Source organism: Amblyomma mixtum, chromosome 2 (assembly GCF_055824585.1).
Source record: "Amblyomma mixtum isolate Tamu chromosome 2, ASM5582458v1, whole genome shotgun sequence".
Classification (NCBI taxonomy): Eukaryota; Metazoa; Arthropoda; class Arachnida; order Ixodida; family Ixodidae; genus Amblyomma; species Amblyomma mixtum.
Window position 1 is genome coordinate 7,101,683 of NC_143013.1, and position 12,216 is coordinate 7,113,898.

The following is a 12,216-nucleotide window of genomic DNA, read 5'->3' on the forward strand; positions in this document are numbered from 1 at the left end:
TCGAAGTGGCTCGCCTTGCACGATAACAGCGGAGAGAAAAACTGCAAAGCTGGAGCTGCAATGTAGGACCAGGTCTCACTAATGTAGATTTTCCAACATTTGCAACGCATTGCTTACCTGTGGTGCAATTTTGCATTTGGCTATTTTTTTTTTGCGTTAAGAGAGAGCCGCTCAGAATTACTTTCCTCAGATAAAATACTTGTGGGCACCAGTGGGAACTGGGCTTATGCACTTCACTTTAGATTAAAATATGCTAAATATTTTAAAACAGCACACTGACTGGCGACTCCCTGCATGTCACCGAAGTAAAAAGCGCAAAAAAGTGGCAATACAGGAGGCACCACTAGCGCACTAACGGTGTCTTTATTGTATCATTTATTTCGCACCTTTCGCACTAGAGACATTAGTTTGATGAAAAGAATATTTGAAATTTATTCTCATGGTTCAATATTACTGTGAGCTCTTTGTTTTTTTAAGCGAGCATTTGGAAAGAAACTACCTAGAATTTGCAAAAGAAAACGCTGGGACGACGTGCAAGCTCCAAACACCCTGGTACTGAAGGATGGGCCAGTTAGGTGGTAATGGAAAGAAAAAAAAATTGCGAGGACGCTTTGGCAACTAAAGTGTAGAGAGGCGAAAGCCGAGGACACTATGCCGTGACGACTTCCGGTGGGTGTGATGTCACACCGTTCACGTGGCTATATTAATACCCAAAATATACATATTTCGGGGATCTTAAGTGTTAATTATGCTTAATTACACATTTTTACATCTAATTTGAAACAAATGCGATGTTTTTCCGACCATTCCATGACAATTTTCTCTATGCCGGGACGACTTCCGGTGGATGTGACGTCACACCGTTCCCGTGGCTATATCGACACAATTTCGACATTTTTGCCTATGATTAATTAACTCATTACTCTAGTCGTCAAACTTGGCATCCAGGTTCATTTTTCCTCCTCTATCTGAAGCAACCATTGGTTTTCTTCTATCTTTTTAGTTGCCAAGTTAAACGCGTGTGACATGCTTCGTTAACGGACGACAGTATGAGCCATTAAAGGCTTTCGCCTTAAAATTCTTTCCTAAGCTGCACCACTCGTCCATGCTTTTTTCCCAGTTGTTGAGGTGAGCTCCCACTGAGGAGCATGCACTTCAGCTCTAGCTGTATGAAGGGCACTGGCCGGTTTCACGACATCCGGTGTCTACACAGGTGCACCCGAACATAGGATAAGTCCAAGTGAGCCGCAGCAGTAAATTCATCTTTACACAGGTGCGAACCTGCGCACCTGAGGGGACAGACGGACCAAACAGGGCGCACATCGGAGACAGGGCACGGGAAAATAACAAAAAAAAATGGCAGAGTTTTAACGCCGTTAAACCAAGTATGCCGTGCGAAAGCACTTGGTTGCGAACTATAGCGTGACTTTTGTCTGAACATTTCCATAACTTGTCCTTAGAATTCGCTCGACTCTTGCCTAGACCTTGCGTTACATTGTCCTCCAAGACAATTTCTTTTAAGCTTTCGTACCACGTGACCTTCCCCTAGCCAAAACGTATTCAAGTCAATTTTGTTCAAAGGTCAAGGGTCAAATATCAAGGGCCAAAGGTCGAGGCTTCAGAGACCCATCGGCTTTTTCAGGATTGCTAGTGAAGCATCGCTTTCGCGCTGAAATATAACAGCGGAATGGTTTTCATGCATTAAAACTTTGTGATCCCCACTTTTCCCTTTTAATGCCCTCGGGCCCGTTGGTGATAAAATGGATGAGCAAGGACCCGTGCGGCTGAGCCACTGGCCCAAGCACGTCATGCTCCTGGTCGTCGCCACCCCCCCCCCCCCCCCCAGCACTTTTCCCAGCGTCGTTGTGCGGGGCCGGGCATGCAGTAACGTAGCGAGACGCGCATCAAATGGGGAGACTTCGTCAAGAAACGTATACGCCGCCTCTTCCGACGGCAGCGGCTCGCGAAATCTAATTAGGCCTACGCCACTCCGCAGTGCTCGGCGTGCTACCCTGTAAAGATTTCTCTCTTATGTCCCCTTTTTTTCTCGTCTTATTCTAGTCCGGTCTATTTGCTCTGCATTGAGTCAGCGGCTCGGCGCCATTTTTTTATGGCTTTCCTCGGAAACCGTCTTAATGTTTGCCCGGCTGCGTGCTTCGTCATGCCCATTTAGTGGCTCCCTTCTTCGCATGCTTGTTAAATGGAACCCAGATTCACTCTTTGGGGAAAAAATTTTTTTTTTAATGAAGAACAAAGATTTTGACCAGTGTGCCTAAAACAGTGGATAAGATACTATGTTGATGTAGAGGGCCAGGCGAGAGGGCAGTACAGCAAGAGAGGAGAAGGAGCCAAAAAATTCAGGCGGCACTTTGACTGTCTAACGTGCGTAGAGCGAAAGCGTTTTCCGCACCACTTTGTCTATGTGACACTGGTGACGTCACCACTGTATGACGTCACACATAATTGATGACGAAGTAATGACAAATTACTAATTAATGACTAATTACTGATTAATCGCTCAGCACTAATTGACTGCTAATTAATGGCGCTTAAGCTTCGCCTTTAGGAGCGGAACGCGACAGCGTGTTGTAGCGCTGCCAGGGAGTCCACGGAACGCCGCCATCCGTTCGGCGCGATGCGTTGCCCTTTGAACGCAACGTTTTTTGAGGAAAGGAAATGGCGCTGTAATTCTCAGTCATCTCGGTGGACACCTGAACCGCACCGTACAGGAAGGGAGGATGGGGAGTGAAAGAAGAAAGATAAAGATGGGCCGTAATGAAGAAAACGAAAATTGTATTTCAGGAAAGGAAATTACGCAGTAACTGTCTCACATATCTCGGTGGACACCCGTCAAAATGCGAAGACATCTGCCGACACGGCTGCCGACACGGATTGCTAACAGCATGAGGCATTAAAGGCTTTCGCCTTAAAAAGAAAAAAAATTAGCTTTGGCTTAGCTCTGGTTAATCCTGAGTGATTGCGAAAGCAATAGCTCCCTGGCTGCGCTTGGCTCTGCTGGTGGTTTGGCATACTACTCTCGCTCACTGAACTTGCAGAACGCCGCCGGGCTCGCCATTCTGCGGCATAGGCGTGTTGCTTAGCCAACCGCTCTTGCCTTTCTTCATCTGTCTCCTCGGCACGGCGCCGGCGTTTGCGCGCAGCACGTCGCTCCAGCGACGCCTTGTACAACTCCTCATGACTAAGCGGAGCGCGCCTGGCGCCCCGTTTATCCTCTAGGGTGCCTCGATGCCAGCGAAAAGCGGTGTAGTGCATCAGAATTCAGCTGAGATGTACTGACTATCAGGCTGTATAACTAGCATTGAATAGTTAACTTTATAACTATTAATGTAGGCTCCTTAATTATTAAGAGGCGTGTAGCTCACCGTAATATCCATATCAGTTTTTAGAATTTTCAGAAATGTGGTTCACCTCGACGCTGTGGCCCAACAAATTCTGGCTATTTCGACGAGTTACACTGGAGAGGTCGCTTTTCCTGCAAGCTTAATTCTCGAAAGCGCATGTATTGTGGCGCGATGTAGCCCAAATTTGTTGGGCCACAGCGCCTAGGGTAACCGCGTTTTCGAAATTCTAAAAGCTGATACAGATATTATTTACGATGGGCTACACGCCTGTCAGGAGCCTAACAGTAAGAACTAAGAAGTTAACTATTCAATATTAGTTAACCAGCCTGCTAGTTAGCAGGTATTAGCTGTATTCTGTTGCACTACACCGCTTCAATGCTAACCGAAAATGCTGACAATGCTGAAAGGCTGTCAATGCTATGCCGAAAAAAAGCGCTGTTATAACTCAGAAAGCCTAGTTTTAAAAATTGTGCAAAGTCTTAGGTGAAACCTCCTGTATACCATCTCGCCCAACTTTCTTCAATCATAAATTCAAATCCTCTTATTCGATGCAAGGCAGCTGTAGCATTTTCCTGTTTCCTTCTCTTTTTTTTAACTTGAATGATCATGATTTTCCATGACTCCAGAGTGAAGTTAAAAGAATGCGTGCGCACTGATTGCACAGTTACCCCCAAACCGACGAAGTTTATGGGGCTATGTTGCAGCGCAATCTTTCAGTCACGCAGAGCAAGGCATGCGGGAACTTTGCGGGGGCGGCGGATAAATTGGTGAATGTCTCGAAAGGTTCCGCGTAATTGACGCCCGGAGTAGGGAGGCCCACATTACGTGCCCGTTCGAGCCGATTCTTCATCTACCTAAGTGGCACGCTTTCCGGGGCGCGACGGTCATTTCTCGGGCGAAAAGGCTCGCGACATGCCATCAAGCCAGTGAGCGGAGAACGGCCATGTTGGGCCTTGCGACATTTGTTGCGAGAATAAAACAGTTCGGGCCTTCGGTTGGCGTTTTAATCTGTTTCTTTTCGCGGCTTATATTCCTGTTGCTGCCTTCCAGTTTAACTTGTAATGTTGATCACTTGCCAGTTTATATATATATATATATATATGTGTGTGTGTGTGTGTGTGTGTGTGTGTGTGTGTGTGTGTGTGTGTGTGTGTGTGTGTGTGTGTGTGTGTGTGTGTGTGTGTGTGTGTGTGTGTGTGTGCGTGCTTGGCGCATGTTGGCCTTAGTTGCCTATGTGCCATTAAACCCAACACAACACAATATATATATATATATATATGTGTGTATGTGTGCGTGTGTGTGTGTGTGTGTGTGTGTGTGTGTGTGTGTGTGTGTGTGTGTGTGTGTGTGTGTGTGTGTGTGTGTGTGTGTGTGTGTGTGTGTGTGTGCTTGGCGCATGTTGGCCTTAGTTGCCTATGTGCCATTAAACCCAACACAACACAACATATATATATATATATATATATATATATATATATATAGTAAAGAAGAGAAGGGGAATGAGGGGCTCGTTATAAATATGACAGAAGCCAACAGGCACAGAAACCAAGCGACACAGGGGATCTTTAATTTATTTTATTTTGTGCTGTTATTCGATTTAGAATATTACTGAATATGTTACCGCTTAAAGCTAATTGATTAGAAAAGCAGAAGAAAAAACAACCACATGCCGCCGGTGGGATCCGAACCCACGACCTCCGAATTACGCGTCCGGTGCTCGACCGCTGAGCTACGGCGACGGCTGTCAAATCTTCTGCCGAAGATAAAAGCGTGAAAGTGTGATTGCGACAGATATAGTATGTCGAATTGTGACAGATATAGTATGTCAAATCTTCCGCCGAAAGCAGAAGATTTGACAGCCGTCGCCGTAACTCAGCGGTAGAGCACCGGACGCGTAATTCGGAGGTCGTGGGTTCGGATCCCACCGGCGGCATGTGGTTGTTTTTTCTTCTGCTTTTCTAATCAATTAGCTTTAAGCGATAACATGCTCAGTAATATCCTAAATCGAATAACAGCCCAAAATAAAATAAATTAAAGATCCCCTGTGTCCCTTGGTTTCTACGGCTCTTGGCTTCTGTCGTGTGTGTGTGCGTGTGTGCGCGTGTGTGCGTGTGTGTGCGTGTGTGTGCGTGTGCGCGCGTGTGCGCGTGTGCGCGCGTGTGCGCGCGTGTGCGCGCGTGTGCGCGTGTGCGCGTGTGTGCGCGTGTGCGCGTGTGCGCGTGTGTGTGTGTGTGTGTGTGTGTGTGTGTATGTGCATGCGTGCGTGTCAGAAGGCAACAGCCGCAGAAACCAAGGGGCACAGGGGATTTTTGTTAATTGATTTATATTGAAATATATTATATTTATATTATTTTAATTTATATATATATGAAAGAAGCCAACAGCCACGGAAACCATGGGACACAGGGGATTTCTTTTTTAATTTATTTGTTTATTTTTTGCTGTTCGATTTAGAATATGTTATTGCTTAAAGCTAATTGATTAGAAAAGCAGAAGAAAAAACAACCACATGCCGCCGGTGGGATGGGAGTTTATATATATATATATATATATATATATATATATATATATATATATATATATATATATATATATATATATATATAGATAGATACCCTAAAGGCCCAAGTGGGCATTACATAGGGGGGGAGGGCATGAAAACAACACAATACAGATTATTGGCACACAGTAGTTAACAAATACAAAGAATAACTATATACAAATTGCAAGTACACATCACTGCAGTCGCTGAAAGATGCATAGGCTGAGCGTATAAGACAATGCTTCGACAATACTGAAAATATCACGGTGAATTTTGTAGGCCAAGGTGCGATGAAAGTTTTGTTTGGAAATGTGATAACTCAGTTTCAGAAACTATGTCAGCCGGTAACGAGTTCCACTCTGCCATGGATAATAGTAAGGGTGATGTTTGATATTTCAGTGTTCGTGCGAAGATGGGTTGCACTTTGTGGGAATGATCAGACCGGGATGAAACATAATGGGCAGGGGCGATGCGATCAGCTGTGAACGGGGAGCCATCGTAGTACAAGGAATGAAAAAACGATAAACGAGAGAACTTGCGTCGAGTGATAAGGTCGGCAATACTGATAGTTTGCTTCAATAATGACACACTTTCATACGGTATATATATATATATATATATCACTTTAAGATCACTGCGGCGACCCGCCGTGGAGCAATGCGAAAGCAAAACGTTCGCATACTATATCGAGGTCCGTGCTGTTCTGACGTCCATGTACTATATCGACGTCCATAGCTATTTTGACGGCTAAGAGTATTTTTTCGCATTAAATTAATTAACTAATTACACCTCATGAACCAAATGTTTCCCGCGGCAACATTTTATCACATACTATCTGTCACAATCACACTTTCACGCTTTTATCTTCAGAGAACGACGTAATCGTGCGGACAAAATTGCGGACACTTTTTGCTGCTGCGACAGAGCCTTATAATGCTATCGCATTAAATATATCTACTATATTTGCCAAGTGCTGTAAACGGGATCTCAGCTAGATTTGTTCGCTCGTTCGTCGTTTCGTTTGCTCGCTCGCTAATTCATTCATTCATTCATTCATTCATTCATTCATTCATTCATTCATTCTTTCATTCATTTCTTCGTGTAACGCACTGTGCACTGAAGCCGGAGCATTTCCGTCACGAATGGAACGCAGAACTGAGGAAAGTGCGTTTACAAGCGAGTGATTATCCTTGTTTGTTGGAAACGTTTGACGGCAAATCAGCTTTGCTTTCCTAGAAGAAAGAACAAAAAAAGGGGGGGGGGGGGGGGGGTTACAGGTTCTCAGCACTACAAAGCTTTGAGTGCAAGATCATGCGAGTATTCCTGATCTGCCTCCGTGATTGGAGGCCACCTGTGCACTGGCCAATCACAGAGTCGAACGAGTTTGCACATAAAATTATGCAATACATAACACAGAACACAGGAGATAAGGTGAACGAGTCTAGACAAATTTAGATTCCGCAGTGAAAAACCCAACTCAAACACACAAAAAAAAAAGAAACCGGTATTGAATGAGTTCACCAGCCCCGCCCACTTCTTTTCTTTCCCAACCCGAGTAAGCAAAAGGCTGTAAATGGTAAAACTAGCGTGAACTCTCCACAAACACACGAACAAAAAGACAAGACGCGCTCTCTTTTCGTTCTGTTTTTTTTTTCCTGTTTTTCCGTGTCCCAAAGATTCGCTTCCAAAATAAAAACGACGAGGTGTGGTCCCTTTGGTGGTGTACGAAATCGCAAACATATATGTTACAGCGTATCTATAGCAAACCTAAAACAGTCGAGAAGAAATTAAAAAGTATGCATGGCAGTTATAGTCTTTTTGGGGACTAATTGAGTTACGACGACCATTACCCGTCCAAAGACCAACTGCAAAAGGGATCATCAGCATCAATTACTCCCCCGCTCACCAAATGTTTGTTAAGAAGAATAAGCACTGCAGTTAATCCGATTCTGCCAGTTTTTGGCTCCGAATGCAGTAAAGAATGCAGTACTGGTTCTGTGGACTGCCCTGTTCTACGAAAAACTAGAAGGTATCCGTACGGCTTGAATATAACTAGACTAATTCGAAAATCGACAGTTCGCTGGAAACTCTATTTTTTTAATGCAACTAAGAGTGAAGAAAAGAAATGCTTCACGTGCTTGTTTGAAATTTGGCTTGCATGCCAACGGGCGGAGCACCGACACAAGCTCGCTTCTTCGGGGACCACTGACGCGGTTGCCCGGAATACTCTCCAGCGACCACTTCCCGCGGCAGAAAGCACGGAAAAGCGCGCCGCAGTTCGCTCTAAATCGGGCTCGCGGCTGGCAGAAAATCAGTTTGTCTTCACATTCGCCGTGCTGTGAGGCTCCTTTGAATCGTTAATCGATGCCGTCTGGTATCCGTCGCCCATAGAAGCGACGGGGGCAGACGGTTCGAGGAAGAAGTAGACGCGGCCGGGAAGAGGGAAAACGGAATTATTTATTCTCCTCCTCCTTCAACAAGCGTTTGTTTGTTTGCTTTTTTGTGTGTTTGTTTGTTTGCAAGATTATCTGTCTGTTTGTATGTGCGTTTGTTTTTGTTTGTTTATTTGTTTATTTTGATTGTTTGTTTTTGTTTGTTTATTTGTTTCTTTTGCTTGTTTTTTTTTGTTTATTTGTTTGCAAGCTTGTCTGTATGCCTGATTGATTGATTGATTGATTGATTGATTGATTGATTGATTGATTGATTGATTGATTGATTGATTGATTGATTGATTGATTGATTGATTGATTGATTGATTGATTGATTGATTGATTGATTGATTGATCGCAAGCTTGTCTCTGTCTTCCTGTCTGTGTCTGTCTGTCTGCATGTTTGTTTGCTTCCCTGCATGCTTGCTTGCTAGCTTTGTTTGTTTGTTTGTTTGTTTGTTTGTTTGTTTGTTTGTTTTCTCAGATATGTACTCCAGTACCTCAGCAGCTCCCGAATGTGCATGCCTGAGAATATTTGCATGAATAAATAAGAACAACAGTCACAAGCGCATCTCCCCACCTCATCTGTCCTCGTTGTCAGATGTGCTGCCTACATTCCTTCGCTGGGCGTGCGCGTTGGTTCAGTGACCTCGCCTGTCCCTCCCGCCGTTCCATTTCTCACACTCTTCTTCTACCGCTGCGTCTTAACTGCGGAGCGAGTCACAGCTGCAGTCCGTGTCCGGATCGCAGGCAGGCCCGCAAGCGAGTCGTCATTAATAATACAAGCCCACAAGCAAGGACGCCCCCGTGCGGTAGGCGTGTTCAAGCGGAATTCACAGGATAGATAGCCCGCCTGTCTGGTCCACAGCTAGGAAAGAGGTTGGGAATACTGATCTTGCAGCCATGGCTGCAACCAGACGACTCCCGGCCGCACTGAAAAGAAAGCGACAAGCGTTCCTGTGCAGATATGTTATTCTAGGGATATTTCAGCGCGAAGCCACCTAAGAAACGCAGGAGACACAAATATGGCGTAAACGGCGCCGGCTTGCAACATTTATTCGACAAAATCATGCATGCAATACTCACAGGTGTGCGGTGCGCGCGGACTGATCTTCGTAGACGAGAAACTATGAGTTGGCACAACGCGAAGCGGTGATGTTGTCGAGGGTGGATGATGAAGCAAGTCGGTGAAACGCGGGATACAGATAGCAAGCTAAATGACAGCATATGAATTAGACGACGATGGTGAAACAGAGAGAAGCTGCCATGAAAGTCTGCCATACTTTAATCTAGAAAATATGGAAGACAATAAACTTCAAGTTGCGAAAGAACATGCATAGTAAACTATAAAGTATAAGAAGAAAACCGGGAACACGTTAAAAGATAAAATTAAAAGTAAAAAGTGGTGCAGCACTTGGAAGTAAATGCTCCAATGATATAAACACCAGTAAGCATCAGACGTTGTTATTGACTCATCACTAGAAGCAGCGCAAAACAGGTGAGACAATAAAATAAAAACGGTGTAAAAAAGCCATTTCTTTGCCTTACAGGCAGAGGAATGGTGTGCTTAAACACGTTTCCCATGTGCAAAGCTTTCATGCCCTTTCTCTCTCACCACTTTCCCTCGCAATAAATAATTCCTTACTCTTGTGTCCGTTTGGGGCTATCTTTTCGGCAACTCATACGCACGTGTGAATACTTTTTGTGAGTTGTATGTCTGCGCAGGTTAGGTCGCGCAGTGCAAGCGTCTGTTTTGATTTCCCCGAGCAAACATCGAAGTCTGCGCTGCGTCTAATATTTGTGTTTTATCGTCTGTGTCTCGGCGCTTTGGCTCAGTAATTCTTTTTTTCATTTGTCTATAAACTGGCACAAAATCAAGTCCTCTAGCACTGACTCGTCTGGAGATACATCCTTTCTCATAAATAAGCAGGCCACGTCGCGTCCGACCCAGTAAGTTTCTGGGTCTTGCTGCCAGAATGTTCTGGCTATGTGAACTCTCCGATGTTGTAGTGCCGCACAAGTTCGAAAGCGTCGACTTGACCTGCGGTTTCTAAAATATAGTGGTATTTTATTGTAATGTATCCAGGGGCGGAGCGCGCTTCAGTTAGAGGTAATAAGTTTGAGGGAGTAAAGTTAAAGAGCATGAATTTTATTCCCTGAAACTAAAAGGTAGTGAAGTCCTCAGCAGTCCACAGCGAATACTTATTCTGAGAAAGCGTTGTATCTTTCCCTTGGCGCTGAGGTAAATGCTAAGGAGTGAGTGAGTGAGTGAGTGAGTGAGTGAGTGAGTGAGTGAGTGAGTGAGTGAGTGAGTGAGTGAGTGAGTGAGTGAGTGAGTGAGTGAGTGAGTGAGTGAGTGAGTGAGTGAGTGAGTGAGTGAGTGAGTGAGTGAGTGAGTGAGTGAGTGAGTGAGTGAGTGAGTTAATGAATTAATGAGTTAGCGAGTTAGTTAGTTAGTTAGTTAGTTAGTTAGTTAGTTAGTTAGTTAGTTAGTTAGTTAGTTAGTTAGTTAGTTAGTTAGTTAGTTAGTTAGTTAGTTGGTTGGTTGGTTGGTTGGTTGGTTGGTTGGTTGGTTGGTTGGTTGGTTGGTTGGTTGGTTGGTTGGTTGGTTGGTTGGTTGGTTGGTTGGTTGGTTGGTTGGTTGGTTGGTTAGTTAGTTAGTTGGTTAGTTAGTTAGTTAGTTAGTTAGTTAGTTAGTTAGTTAGTTAGTTAGTTAGTTAGTTAGTTAGTTAGTTAGTTAGTTAGTTAGTTAGTTAGTTAGTTAGTTAGTTAGTTAGTTAGTTTAGTTAGTTAGTTAGTTAGTTAGTTAGTTAGTTAGTTAGTTAGTTAGTTAGTTAGTTAGTTAGTTAGTTAGTTAGTTAGTTAGTTAGTTAGTTAGTTAGTTAGTTAGTTAATTCGGTCGGTTCTATAGACGGACTAATTTCGCTAAAGCGTGATGCCAGCATTATTACTACGCACCTTAAGAATCCCGCGCCACTACAAACGCAGTATTTATATCTGTGTTTGATTCATGTATTGACTGCTTTCAGTCTAGGTAATTGAGTCTTCCTTTTAATCACTTGCGTCTTTCAAGCTTCAGATGGAAAGAAAGTGATAAGAGAGGATAGAAAGACGAGGCGGTAAGCCGCAAGAGGGTCCAGCTGCCACCCTGTAATGAAGAGAAGGTTACAGGTGCAAAGAAAGAAGGAGAGGATGAAGAATGCGCATAATAGAGCAAGCCCTTGGCACTGCCACAATGTGTCGTCGCATAAGCCCGAATGTATTAAGGAGCGAGGCAGCGTTTCAGAATGCTTCAAGTCGCATAGTATTCGAAAGGAAGGCTTCGTCTTGCACGCCTGTGGAGCCATGTTTAACTTCCCGTGCGCACTTTAATGTCAGCCTCAGTGTACAGCACTTAAACGTGCGTGTATTCTCTCCCTGACATCCTTGGCAATGCTGTGCGCAAAGAGCGAGGTTGCTGTGTTTCGGCAAAGAAAAATTATGGGGACTGTCTCCTCCACTTGCTCCTCCAGCAGGCTGCATCTCGAAAAAATCCTCCCCATTTGGAATAGCTTCTTTTCTTAGTCTATACATCGATGCCGCGTGAGCTTAGTACAAGCTTACGCACCAGAGCCATGAGGGAAAGCTTCCAAGTGCTGTGGAAGAAACTCTCCAGACGCCCCTTTTAAGCTATTTACAACGGAGGGCGCAGGCACGAGTTACTTACTTAAACGCGAAGGCGACGAGCCGCCTTCTCTGCTAGTCGGCTTCCTTATTATTTTTTCATTTCCTTAATTTTTTGCGGGTATTTTTTTTTATGACGGGTACTGCCCTCTCTGCTTTCAGCTTGTTGCGAAATAGTCGTCTACTAACCGCACGGGTAAAACGGGTGCTCTCCAGCAGT